The sequence below is a fragment of the Rhinoderma darwinii genome, chromosome 1 (genome assembly GCF_050947455.1).
Source record: "Rhinoderma darwinii isolate aRhiDar2 chromosome 1, aRhiDar2.hap1, whole genome shotgun sequence".
Classification (NCBI taxonomy): Eukaryota; Metazoa; Chordata; class Amphibia; order Anura; family Rhinodermatidae; genus Rhinoderma; species Rhinoderma darwinii.
The window spans coordinates 416,488,449-416,503,398 of NC_134687.1; the positions used below are offsets into that span (position 1 = coordinate 416,488,449).

At 42.5% G+C, this 14,950-nt stretch overlaps 1 protein-coding gene across 2 annotated transcripts in view; it reads left to right on the forward strand.

Moving 5' to 3' along the window:
- The first annotated feature begins 10,085 nt into the window (after window positions 1-10,085).
- The window catches only part of CCNB1IP1 (cyclin B1 interacting protein 1), a 64,999-nt gene continuing 60,134 nt past the window's right edge, over window positions 10,086-14,950 (forward strand). Inside the window, exon 1 of one of the 2 annotated variants that reach the window (XM_075853169.1) lies at window positions 10,086-10,148. The gene's annotated coding sequence lies outside the window, so the exon portion shown is untranslated. The other variant, XM_075853178.1, reaches the window with a different exon arrangement.

Here is a 14,950-nt window from a genome sequence, read left to right on the forward strand (position 1 = left end):
AGCAGATTGCCAGCCCTGAAATGCAATCAGGACTTTGGACTGCTGCTATGGGAACAGGAGACACAATAGCCCCCTACTCTGCCATAACGGAAGCCGATTGACCCTGCCGGGAGGCGAAGTGTAATTGGCTTGCTGTCAGAATAACTGACAGATCTAAAACATTGCACTACGTAGGTAGTGCAATGTATTAGAAAAAATAAATCTGACAGTTGGACCTACAAGTCCCCTAGTGGGACTTGAGAAAAAGTGTAAAATAAAAGTTTGAAAACAAGTTTCAAGTAATAAAATAAAACACAATCGCCCTTTTTCTCTTATCAAGCCATTTATTGAAAAAAACAACCATCCATATTTGGTATCACCATGACCGTAATGACCTGAGGTATCAAAATATATTTATTGCATGTGGTGAACAGCGTAAAAACACTATACCAGAATTTCTGGTTTGGTCACTTTGCCCTACAAATATTGGAATAAAAAGTGATTAAAAAGTCCCACGGATCCAAAATTGGTACCTATAAAATCTATAGCTCGTCTCGCAAAAAAAAACAAGCCCTCATACAGCTCTGTCGACTAAAGTTATGATTCTCACAACTTGGCAACAGAAAAAATCCATTCTTTTTTACAAAAGATTTTATTGTGCAAAAAGTTGTAAAACATAAAAAGTGCTATAAATTGGGTATCGCCGGAAACGGACTGACCTGCAGAATAAAGTTAACATGTAATTTATAACGCATGGTGAATGCTGTATAAAAAAACCTTCCAGAATTGCGGTTTTTGTTTACCTGGCCTCCCAATAAATAAGATAAAAGGTAATCAAAAAGTTGCCTGTACCCCAAAATGCTACCTATAACTACAGCTCGTCCTGCAGAGAAACAGCCCTCATACCACTACATCTATGAAAAAATAGAATTAGTTAAGGCTTCAATGAGTCAGGAAATAAAAAAATATGCAGTTGTGCCGGCTCGAGGTTAACATTTCTACTGTTTCAAGAGGCGATCAATGGACCTAAAATTAGGGGAAGGGGAGGGCCCAAACATCTGCTGGAAGCGACGGTGTCTGTATTATACCAGGACAACACTTCCCAGCAAAATTCCCCAAACTGCAAAGGTGTGGAGTGTGGACCAAAAGGGGCATAAGAAAGGACGCCATTTATCAGTGCGACACCGGCCTGTGCAGAAAGGATTGCTTCACAGCGTAACACATCTATGGATCATTTTACTGTTTTTTACCCCATTATAATACCACCTGACTGCCCCTGATGTACTCTGCCCAGCTTACATGTACCCCCACATTATAAATGGAAACACCAGCAATACTCAAACAAATCTACTACCATGCAAAATCTGCTCTCCAAAAGCCAAATGGAGCTCCCTCCGCTCTGAACCCTACAGTGTGCCCAAACAGCAGTTTACTTCCACATATATGGCATCGTCATACCCGGGAGAACCCTTTAAACCATTTTTGTGGTGTGTCTCCAGTGGCATAAGTTGGGCATGACATATTTGCTACTGAAATGGCATATCTAGGGAAAAATATTAATTTTTAATTTGCACCATCCGCAGCGCATTCATTTATGGAAAATACCTGTAAGGTGAAAATGCTCACTACACCCTTTAATAAATGCCTTGAGGGGTGTAGTTTTCAAATGGGGTCACTTCTCAGGGGTTTCTTTTATTATTTCACATCTGAGCCTCTGTAATTGTGAACCAATACTTTGTAAATCGCCAAATTAGGCCTCAAATTTACATGGTACGCTTTCACTCCTGAGCCTGGTCGAATGTCCAGGCAAAAGATTAGGGCCACATGTAGGGTGTTTCTAAAACCGGGAAACACAGCATAATAATTAGCAAGCTGCCTTGTTATGGTGGCACAAACTGGGCACCACATATTGGCATATCTATGGAAAAAATATCCCATTTTCACTCTGCAACACCTGCAGAGTTAACATGCTCACTACACCACTAGGTAAATGCATTGAGGGTGTAGTTTCCAAAATGGGGTCACTTCTGGGGGGTTTTCACTGTTTTGGTCCCACAGGGGTTTTGCAAATGCGACATAGCAACCAGAAACCAATCCAGCGCTCCTTCCTTGTGTGCCCAAACAGCAGTTTATGACCACATATGGGGTATAAACGTTGGGGTTCTTTTTTTCCTTTATTTGTTGAGAAAATGAAAAATGTTTCCACTGTTTTGGTCCCACAGGTGCCCAGAACCCAATCCAGCAAAATCTGCACTTCAAATGGCGCTCCTTCCCTTCTGAGCCCTGCCGTGTGCCCAAACAGCAGTTTATGACCACATATGGGGTATTGCCGTACTCGGGAGAAATTGCTTTACAAATGTTGGGGTTCTTTTTTTCCTTTATTTGTTGAGAAAATGAAAAATTTGGAGCTAAAGCTACGTCTTATTGAAGAAAAAGGATTGTTTTTATTTTCAGTGTTCAATTCAAATAAATTCTATGAAACATCTGTGGGGTCAAAATGCTTACTACACCCCTAGATGAATTCCTCAAGGGGTGTAGTTTCCTAAATGGAGTAACTTTTTGGGCGTTTTCATTGTTTTGTCCCCAAGAAGGGAAAGAGCGCTATTTGGCTTTTGGAGATCACATTTAGCAGGAATGGTTTGCGGAGGCCATGTCGCATTTGCAAAGCCACTAGATAATTTCCTTGAGGTGTGTAGTTTCCCAAATGGGGTCACTTTTGGGGGATTTCCACTGTTTTGGCGATTTGTTTGCCGGTGCGCCGATCGGGTGATAGAGGGAGCTCCCCCCTCTGTCAAACACATTAAATGCCGCTGTCACTATTGACAGCGGCATTTAATGGGTTAAACTGCCGGAATCGGCGTGCGCTTCGATTCCGGCAGTTGCAGCAGGAGCCAGGCTGTGTAGAACAGCCGTGCTCCTGCCGCTGATCGCGTGGGTAAACTGTCAGTACCCGCGCGATCACAGGACGGATATATCCGTCCTCCTGCGCGAACTAGCAGCTGCTAAGGACGGATATATCCGTCCTTCGGCATTAAGGAGTTAAAATTGGGTGACTTTTTGGGGGTTTCTAATATACAAGGCCCTCAAAGCCACTTCACAACTGAACTGGCCCCTGTAAAAATAGCCATTTGAAATTTTCTTGAAAATGTGAGAAATTGCTGCTAAAGTTCTAAGCCTTGTAACATCCTAGAAAAATAAAAGGATGTTAAAAAAAACTATGTCAATCTAAAGTAGACATGTGGGGGATGTTAATTAGCGACTATTTTGTGTGGTATAACTGCAGATACATTTCAATTGAGAAAAATGCAAATTTTTGCAATTTTTCGCTAAATTTTGGTGTTTTTCACAATTAAATACTGAACATATCGAGCAAATTTTGCCAGTAACATAAAGTGCAATGTGTCACGAGAAAATAATCTCAGAATCGCTTGGATAGGTAAAAGCATTCCGAAGTTATTACCACATAAAGTGAAACATGTCAGATTTGAAAAATGAGGGTGTGTCAGGAAGGTCAAAAGTGGCCAAAAAGGGAAGGGGTTAAAGGGGTTTTTCCATGATGGACGTTTACAACGTATCCACAGCATATGTCAGATGCAGCTCCCACCTCGGGGACCTGCGCCTACCTCCAGACTGGGCCACCTAAACCCCGTTCAGCTGGCGCTCTTTTGCGGCTGAATGAGGTGTATGGCGACCATGAAAAGTTATATGGTTGTGAGTTAAGTAAACAGCATAACTCGCTGACCTACGCGGTTTTCAGATGTCCCATAGATTTGATGGTAGTCACAGAAACAGTGTAGCTCACATGCTACGCTGCTTCTGTAACTGCCACTCACTACTATGGGAGTTACAGAAACGGTTTATGTAACACCCAACCATATAACCAGGAAGTGGCTGGGAGTCGGTAAGATCAGGCAAAGCTAGAATGGGGTTTAAGGGGCCCAGTTCTAGAGATAAATGGGACCTGCATCCATCTGACACTTATGGCATACATTGATAACTATGTTCACATCAAAACAATGGGCACAATGCCAACAGACACAAAGGGTTTTACACTGGGTGAGTATCATGCAGATGAGCGTTCATGTAACACTTGTTGCTGATTGCCCTGTGTAAACAGAGCAGCGATTAACGAGCAAGCGCTCGATCATCTGCTGATCGTATCGTTTTAACCCTTTAATGACTTTTTAGCCTATTTTAAACCTTAATGACCAAGCTTTTTCCATCGTTGCATTCCAAGAGCTATAACTTTTTTATTTTTGCGTCGACATAGCTGTATAAGTACTTGTTTTTTGCGGGACAAGTTGTATTTTTTAAATGCACCATTTTGGGGTAAATATAGTTTATTTAACTTTTTCTGGGGGGGGGGGGATAGAAAAACTGAAATTTCGCCACTTTTTTGCGTCCTAAATCTACGCTGTTTACCGTGTGGTATAAATAATAACTTTATTCAGTGGGTTGCAACGATACCAAATTTGTATAGGTTCTGTAGGTTTTACTACTTTTACACAGTAAACACTTTTTGTTTTTAAATTATTTGTTTTTGCGTCTCCATATCTGAAGAGTCATAACTTTTTTATTTTTCCGCTGATGCAGCTGTATAAGGTTTTTTTTTTGGGGGGGGGGGCGACTTGTAGTTTTTATTGGTACTATTTTGGAGTACATGTGACTTTTTGATCACTTTTTATCATATTTTTTTTAAGGCAGGATTCACAGAAAACAGCAATTTTTGCATTGTTTTTTTATTATTTTTTTACGGTGTTCACTGTGCGGGTTAAATAATGTAATAGTATACCTAAATGAAGAACACCACAAACAAAACTTCATTTATTGTAGTCATATATTTGACTTAATACATAGTATGTATAGGGACTTGAGCATGGTAATAACGGTGGAACCCGCTGATTGATAGCAAAACCTAAATATTGGAGTCTGACACACCAAAGTAAAATGAAAACAATGTAACTTTATTAAATCAATATAAAATAACACACATTAAAAGCAGAGATGATTTCCACAGTGCGGATAGACAACCAGATTAAATAGACATAGTAGCTATAACCATATAGGTAATGGGTGACAAAATGTAATCCCAAACAAAATGATATTACAGCACATAGCAATTGTATAGTATATATGTTTTAATATATGGAACGGCAAGAGAACCTGTTCAGCAATAAATAAATAAATGGGTGGTGTATCAGTACCCATAAATAGAAACCGGTAAAAAACACTGATAATGTAGGTTTGACACCAGAGACGGTGACTGTCATGATGGGTAAGATTCCCTTTTCAGCATATGAATCTCCTTCAGGGTATAGTTTATTCTACCTTTGGTAAACTGATAGATAAAGAATTTTTGGTTGCTAATACAGGTATCATCCTGGGTGTACCATTTAATGTTTTTTCTTGGTTACATATTGCGCTATATATATCTTTTCACTACATTATCAGTGTTTTTTTACCGGTTTCTATTTATGGGTACTGATACACCACCCATTTATTTATTGCTGAACAGGTTCTCTTGCCGTTCCATATATTAAAACATATATACTATACAATTGCTATGTGCTGTAATATCATTTTGTTTGGGATTACATTTTGTCACCCATTACCTATATGGTTATAGCTACTATGTCTATTTAATCTGGTTGTCTTTCCGCACTGTGGAAATCATCTTCTTTTAATGTGTGTTATTTTATATTGATTTAATAAAGTTACATTGTTTTCCTTTTACTTTGGTGTGTCAGACTCCAATCTTTAGGTTTTGCTAAATAATGTAATAGCTTTATAGTTTGGGTCGTTACGGACGCAGTGATACTAAATGTGTAACTTTTTTACTTTTTTTTTTAATAGTAAAGCATTTTGTAAGGGGAATTTTTTTTTATTAAACTTTTTTTTTTTTTACTAGTCCCACAAGGACTTAAATAGGCAATCAGCCCATCACTTTTATAATACACGGCAATACATTGTATTGCCGTGTATTACTGCCTGTCTGTTTAAAACGGACAGGTATCTGCTAGGCCATGCCTCTGGCATGACCTAGCAGGCATTCACTACAGGCAGACCTGTGGGCCTTTATTAGGTCCCAGGCTGCCTTGGAAGACAGACACTTGGCGAGCCCTCTCTCCAAAACCCTTCAGATGCGGCGCTCGCTATTGAGCGCCGCATCTGAGGGGTTAAATGGGTGAGATCGATACTTATATCGATCTCACCTATTCGAGCAGGGCTGCCCCCAGCCCTCAGCTACCTCTGGTAGCAGAGAGAAGGGAGATTTAACGGCTCCCTGCTCTGTTTGTTTATTCTGATGCAGCGCCGTGAAAAGGCGTATGCATCAAAATAAAGCCCATTAGTGGCTGCTGTGAAAAGGCGTATTGGCGGTCACTAACAAGTTAAAAGTAAAATATTGTCAGCAGCACGTCTCCCTGTGTAAATGGAGACACTCTGCTGACATGATGTATGAGGGCGAGTGATCGGAGTAACGAACGCTCGTCCTCATCCGAAGTTCCTTGTGACCGGAGCAAGCTAGCGCCGATCAACGATGTCTCGTTGATCGGTTCTCGCTGCACCGGCCTGAGTACCAGAGGCGTAGCTAGGGGTTTAGCACAGTGCCCCCCCCGCCCCGCGTGGTAGCATGGCCCCCACAGCGCCCCCGCTAGTGTATTACAGCCGACACTTCAGAGTAACTCGTCAATACCGCATTTAAATAGTTAGAAAGAGGGGGGGCGACCCCCTCTAACAGCTCATCGCGCCCCCCGCAACGCTATCGCGGGGGGTGATGGCTGCCTGGGGACCAATGAAGGCCCCCAGGTCCGCCATCTTTGTGCTCTTATTAAGCCCTGCCTAGTATTGCAGTATATTGTGTAAGCGATCTAACGATTAGTGGTTGAAGTCCCCTAGAGGGGACTAATAAAAATGAGTAAAATAAAGGATTTTTTTTATGTAAAAAAAAGTTTTTTAATTTAAAGTTCAAAAAACCTCCCTTTTCGCATTTTCCCCCTAGAGCATAGTAAAATAAATAAATAAACATAATTGGTATCGCCGCGTCCGTAAAATTCTGAACTATTACAATATATCATTATTTAACCCGCACGGTGAACTCCGTAAAAAAAATAAATTTGTAAACGCCAGAATCTCAATTTTTTTGGTCACCTAATCTCACACAAAAATGAAATAAAAAGTGATCAAAACGTTGGATGTACACCAAAATGGTATTATTAAAAACTACAGCTTATCCCGCAAAAAATAAGCCCTCACACCACTTAAGCGACGGAAAAATAAAAAAGTTATGGCTCTCGGAATTTGGTGACACAAAGTTAATTTTATTTTTTACACTAAGCTTTTTAGTTGTAAATGTAGTAAAATATAGAAAAAACTATATATATTTGGTATCGCCGTAATCATACTGACCCACAGAATAGAGTTAACATGTTGTTTTAATTGCACAGTGAATTCCGTAAAACCGATGCGCAAAAAACAATGGAGGTATCGCTGTTTTTAATTTTCTACCCCACAAATAATTGTATATGGCACAATAAATGCTGCTACGAAAAACTACAACTCGGCCCGCAATAATCAAGCCCTCATAGGACTATTGATGGAAAAATAAAGAAGTTATGGCTTTTGGAAGGTGGGGAAGAAAAAACTAAAATGCAAATCTGAAAAAGGGCTGCGGCGGGAAGGGGTTAACCCTTTAATGACCGCCTATACGTGGTTTCACTGCGGCCATTAAGGGTACTTATGCCAGAGTGCCGCCTTTTCACGGGAGGCACTTTGGCATAAGATAGCGCTCCCGGGAGGCGCTTTAACTCCGTGTACTCAGCTACGGAGGTAGCTGAGGCCTCGGAGCACAGACTGATGAGCGTTTTGTCCGGTCCCCGGTCACGTGATCGCCGTTATTCACCAAATAACAGTGATCGCTGTATAAACAGCGGTGGTTAGTTCTCCCTCTTCTCTTACAGAATATATTCTGTGAAAGAAGAGAGAAATTGTCAAAATCAGGGCCAGCACCCCCTATTAGACCCGCCGATCACACCCTGTACCTAATAATCAAAAGGGCGTGACTGAGTGTCACGTCACAATAGCAGAACACATTACACTACGTAGGTAGTGTAATGTGTTCTAGCAGCGATCAGCGCTGCAAGTCTAAATGTGCCTTAGTGGGACAAGTAAAAAAAAGATCATACATTTTTTTTTAAAAAAGTGTAAAAATAAAAGTTATAAGTTACATAAACAAAAAAGTTTTATTATAGTAAAAAAATGAACACGTTAAAAAAAGTACACATATTTGTTATCACCGCGTTCGTGTAACGACCCCAACTATGAGACTATAATATTATTTTTCCCGCACGATTATCACCGCAAAAAAAATAAGTAAAAAAACAATGCTAGAATCACTATTTTTTGGTCACCACCCCCCCACAAAATATAGAATAAAAAGTGATCAAAAAGTTGAATGTACCCCAAAATAGTACCAATAAAAACTACAAACCGTCCCGCAAAAAAACAAGCCCTTACACCGCTTTTTTGACTGAAAAATAAAAAAGTTACGGCTCTCAGAATATGGTGACACAAAAAAACGCTGCAAAACATAAAAAAACTATATACATGTGGTATCGCCGTAATCGTATCGACCCGCAGAATAAAGTAAAATTGTCATTTATAGCCGAGAGTGAACGTCGTAAAAAAATAAAAATAAAAAACATTGTCAGAATTTCTGTTTTTTGGTCACCTTGCTTGCCAAAAAATGTAATAAAAAGTGATCAAAAAAATCGCATGTACCCCAAAATGGTACCAGTGAAAACTACAGATTGTCCCGCAACAAATAAGCCCTCACACGGCTTCGGTTGTGAAAAAATAGAAAAGTTCTGGCTCTCAGAATATGACGATGCAAAATGTGCAGAGTGTCCAAAAGCGGATAAGATTGGGTGCCATTTATCAGTGCGACACCGGCCACATATCTGTGGATTATTATTTATTTACCCCATTATTATACCCTCTTATTATGCCCTGATGTTCTCCGCACAGATTACACATACCCCCAAATTATAAACTGAATACCAGCAAAACCCCAAACAGATCTACTACCAAGCAAAATCTGCGCTCCAAATGCTGCTCCGTCCTTTCTAAGCCCTACAGCGTGCCCAAACAGCAGTTTATGTCCGCAGATATGGCATTGCCATACCCGGGAGAACCCGGTTAATATTTTATGAGGAATTTGTCTTCAGTGGCACAAACTGGGCATAACATATAGTGCACTAAAATGGCATATCAATGGAAAACTGCAATTTTCACTCTGCACCATCCGCTGCGCATTAACCTCTTTGCACACTACGCTGCGGGTGTCAGCTGTGCATTACAGCTGACACCCGGGACTAACGGACAGGAACAGCAATCGCGCTGTTACAGGAGCCTGTACAAATAACAATATACTGCAATACATTAGAGCCATGGCACCTCTTCAACCGAAGCAAACAGGTGTGGCAGAAAAAGCTTTCCCATGTGGTGCCCAGAGTCCACGTGTGTGCGATTGTTGCTTAGAACGTTCTATAGGGCAGTGCATATTGATAAGGGGCAACAGTATCATGCCACATTATGCCAGTGCCCCCATACTACTTAATGCTGTCTAGTACTTATGTCTGCCAACGGAAGGTGTTAAATACCAGAATGTAAACACTAAATCATGTACTGTATGGACAATTATGTGCAGATTTATTTTTACTGCGTTTTTTGTTCACCTATATTTGGTATGTAGTGTGACAAGTCTAGACAGTTTTTAACGTGTATTTTGTCACGCCATCAAATCAATCCAGTTTTTTTATGGTAAGTTTTGGCTATTGAATTCTCATATGTAGCTCATGACTGAAGATTTATAGTCCTATTTGCGTGTGATTTATGTTCAAACTAAGGTTTTATAGTCTTCATAATTACTTCAGTTTGAAGGTTGACGACTAAAAATGGGAAAGTATTCACCGGAGTCTTTCAATCCATATAAACCCGCCCCCTATATGTTGTGGAGAAACAGGCAGGCCTCTCAGCCAATGACAGCCGTCGTCTGTCCCAGGCATTAGCGTGACAGATTAGAAAATGTCTGCTATTTGTTGGTTTTGAATCATATGGCCGCACTGGTCAGAGCCGCGCTGCGCACTTGATATTACACTGGAGAGGGCACGGTATGGTTCGTTGTCGGCATTTTCAGTGTGTAACTTGTAGCAGTAAAGCGTGTTTAGTACGTGTCCGTGGTTCATGGACGGCATGCTGCGTAGCATAGAGCTGTGTACTTACTGTATCTCCTCACGAGCTAGGTGTAATAAGGTACTATTATATCTGAAAGTTGTAACGTTGAGCCTGCAGTTCGCCCTTGAAGAGGCTACAACTTCCATCATGTCACAGAAACCGCTGAAGAGTTTCAGACTTATTCAAGTTGCAAAAGTTCGAGTGTGTAAAAATATATATGAAGGACGTGCTTCTGTATCTTCTAGAGACGATATTGTTACTAAGAAGCGGGATTTGCATCCTCTGAAGTCACACAGAATGCATTGGTTTGCTAGATTTACTAGTAATGGCACATACCTGAAAGTAGTTATACCAGTAACCATATGTGCTGTAAGGCACGGGAGAATTGCGGCCCCATTCATTTCTATGAGGCCATGCACACGACCGTAGTTTTTACGGTCCGTGCATGGCCCGGGAGCTCGCACCGCAGAAAGAACGGACATGTCTTATTACGGCCGTCTTCTGCAGTCCGGGCTCATTGAAAATAATGGCCGCGGCCATGTGCATTGCCCGCGATTTGCGGGCGGCTCCCGGCTGACCCGAAAATCACGGGCCTGCACATGGAAATGGTCGTGTGCATGAGGCCTAAGACTGGATTCATATGTGGCGTAATTTATACCACAAATTTTCCCACACCGTAACACAACTGTAATAAGACCTCATTTTGAGGTGTCGGCTAGGCTTTATTCATGTTCAGCAGCACAGTGGGACGACCTGACAGATTACGGTATCCCACCCACTGCTATGGCACGCTTAACTTCTCACCAACTTAGAGCCAGTGGTGCCTGTGCACCTCCATTGGCTCCCATGAGCAGTCATTGGTCACCCCCCCCCCCACCAAACTTGGCAACTGCCCAAGTCCACCTGTGCCAGATTCACCTGACCCTGTGCAGGAATCTGCCGCATAGCATGTGCCCCCCCCCCCCGCAATTGACAAGAAACCTTGCTTCACCCTATAAGTAAATCGACCGTTAGACCCTGACCTGCTTAAATCCCCCTTTTACCCCCACCCTTAATCATCCTTCCCAATTCTCGATCTCACTTACCACAGTAACGCCCACTGTTGTTCACCTACAACAACCCCCCCCCCCCCCCCCTAGACTTCCTGACACTGCCAGCAATTGACCATCGCCATCTTTCCTACCCTTCCTATCTTCACTACATCCTACCACTCATATTTTTGGGCGGCCACATTATGGTTCCTGATGGCACTTATAACTGCTTGTCATGCTTTCTGCTGCAGAAAGGTGGGGATTTGGAGAAAATTCCATTCTTTCTAATTCAAAAACGTTCAATAACTAATTATTCTGAACAGATAGAAGATATCGGGGCACACTCGGACTTGCAACAAAATTTCTTTAGTCAAAAGATCTTGGTTAGGATGTGGAATTAGCCTACGGCCGTTTCACGTGCGTACACGCTTTCTCAAGGCCCTGACTAATTATTCTAGTGTGCTTGCAGTGTGGGTTAGGAAAGTTGTAGTACTTGCTTGTTTTGCATGACACACTTCTTTTGGGCATCATGTATCCAAATTTGCCCTCTGGTTGTCCTTAAAGTCGTCTGGTTTAGAAAACCCATTTTCAAGGACCTTATTAGGGCATTCTGAGTTAATAGAGTTAAGGGTTCCCTCATTCGGGACATCCAACAATTAGCCGAGTGGCTACAAGAAGCATCTCTCTGGAGGACCTAGCATGTCTGTACATTACATGGACATTGATTTCAATGTACTCCCATGTAATGTTTTATTTCCCCTGTGGTGGTGCTCTTAGGCCTATTAGTGCCCATTACGATCCATCGGACCGCAGAAACCCTTGTTGTGCATCCGTGTGTCATCAGGAATAACGGATCCACAACAATTCACCTACATTGGTGAATCCACCTACATTGGTGAATCCACAAATCCCGACTGTAAAAATGACATGTCCTGAGTTTTTTCGGCCCCCGCACGGATCCTTGTAAGCCACAGTCATGTGCATGGGGCCATAGAAATGAATGGCTCTTTATCTGCAAAAATGCAGGCTAAAGAAAATAAAAATCAAGGCTTTGGAATGACAAAGTTAAAGACCAGACCTCAACCCCATTGAGATGCTGTAGTCCCTGATGTATGGAGAAGGTGAGCCTGCTCCATACATCAGGGACTACAGCATCTCAACGGGGTTGAGGTAGCCTGCTCCATACATCATGGACTACAGCATCTCTATAGGGTTGAGGTCTGGTCTTTAACTTGGTCATTCTAAAGCCTTGTTTTTTTATTTTCTTTAGCCATTCAGATATTGATTTCCTAGTGTGCTTGGGATCATTGTGTTGTTGCCCAATTTTGTCCCAGTTTAAAGGGTTATTCTAAGACATTACATATGTTCGATATTAGCTGGATCCTGTGTCAGAGACACGCAGGACTAGCTTTCAGCTGACAGACCGATACAACTTCTATGTATACAGAATACATGGAAGCTGTATCTTAAAAAGTAAAAACATTTTTTCATAAAAGTAATTTAACCCCTTGGAGACACGGGCAATTTCAGTTTTTCCATTTTAGTTTTTTCCTCCCCGCCTTCCAAAACCATATGTTCTTTGTCCTTTTTGTCGACATAGCCATATGAGGGCTTGTTTTATGCAAGACAAGTTGTAGTTTGTCATAGCGCCATTTATTGTACCGCATAATGTACTGGGAGGCTGGAAAAAAATTATTCGTGTGGTGAAATGGGAAAAAACAGTGATAACGCTATTTTTTTGGGGGCGATTAAAACTACATGTGCACCTTATTCTACAGGTTGATACGATTACGGCGATACCAAATTTATATGTTTTGTTTTATGTTTTAGCACTTTTAAAAAAAAACAAAAAACGATTTGCTAAAAAAAAAATGTTTTGTGTCGCCATGTTCTGAGAGCCATAACTTTTTTATTTTTCCGTCAACTTACCGATGTGAGAGCTTCGTTTTTGCGGAGCGAGCTGTAGTTTTCACCTATACCGTTTTGGGGTATATGCGATTTTTTTGATCACTCTTTATTTCATTTTTTTAGAGAACTATTGTGACCAAAAAACAGCAATTAGTGTTTTATTTAAATCAATAAATTCCTAAGAACATGGACCCATCAGAAAGTATTGCATAAAGTACATGTAAAACATCATAAGAAACACACATTTTACACGCACAAACACATAACTACGGCCGCGGACCGTTGTCCTGACTTACCCTCTGGTGGCCGCGGCCATGGACGAGTGAGTTCCCTGTGAGAGACGCTGGCACTTACTTCCTGGTCTGGACACTGGCTCCCGCAGAGCGCGCACACGGCCTTAAATGGCCAGTACGCGCACAGGATGGTATGGAATGCAAGGAACAGGAACAGGAAACACACTAGGAGGCATCAACAATGCTCAGGCATAGAAGCGGGGGGCTGGACCCCTCTTATAGTCCAGGGTACTCACGGGTCAAAGTTTATCAAAAGGTCCGGTGCGTGCGCTGCCCCTTTAAGAGCGGGCACGAGCGTTTGCGCGCACTCTACAGGATCCGGCTGAGGTGAGTGGACACAAGTGCTGGCATCTCCTGAGGAGGAGGCTGGGGCCAGCGCTTGCCGACTGTCAGGAGGGGATTGGAGCTGACAGCCCGCAGCCACGGACATTACAGTATCCCCCCTCTTACGCCCCCTCTTCTTGGGGCCAGAGCGAGAGAGAAACTTCTTCAGAAGAGCAGGAGCATTGAGGGTCTCCTCTGGCTCCCAAGACCTTTCTTCAGGACCAAACCCCCTCCAATCTACCAAATAAAAGGTCTTTCCTCTCACTTTTTTGGTGTCCATGATCTGAAACTCAAAGGTGTATGAAGGGCCACTGAAGGCAACCACAGGGCTAGGAGTTTTGGTGTAACGGTTCAGGACCACCGGCTTCAGGAGGCAGTCATGGAAGGAGTTGGCGATCTTGAGGGTAGGAGGCAGTCAAAGCTTATAGGTGACAGGGTTGATCTGCTGTTGGATCTGGAAGGGTCCGAGGAACCTGGGAGCAAATTTGCATGATGGCACCCTTAGTCGGATATTTCTGGAAGACAGACAAACTCTCGTGCCAGGAAGAAACTGAGGAGGTTCTCTTTTCCTTGTGTCAGCTTTCCGTTTCATGCGGTCGACTGCCATCAGGATGGAGGATCGAGTCTGCTGCCAGATCTGTAGGAAGTCTCTAAAGGTGGAGTCAGCCGCTGCAACCTCGGAAGTATCGGGCACCGGGAGAGGAATTCGTGGGTGCTGGCCGTACACAATGAAGAACGGTGTAGTCTTTGTGGACTCGCTAGTGTGATTATTGTAGGAGAATTCTTTTTTTGGGAGCAACAGCACCCAGTCATCATGCTGCTTGGAAATGAAGTGGCGTAGGTAGTTCTCCAAGATATGATTGATCCTCTCAACCTGACCATTGGACTGAGGATGGTAGGCTGATGAATAGTCCAACTTCACACCGAGGAGTCCGCATCGGGCTCTCCAGAACTTCGAGGTAAACTGAACCCCCCCGATCAGACACAATATGCTGCGACAAGCCGTGCAGGCGGAAGATGTGCTGGATGAATAGCTTTGCCAGCTGAGGAGCAGTAGGAAGACCGGTCAGAGGAACGAAGTGGGCCATCTTCGAAAATCGGTCCACCACCACCCAGACAGCACGCCATCCAGCAGAGGGAGGCAAATCCATAATAAAGTCCATAGCTATATGCTGCCAGGGA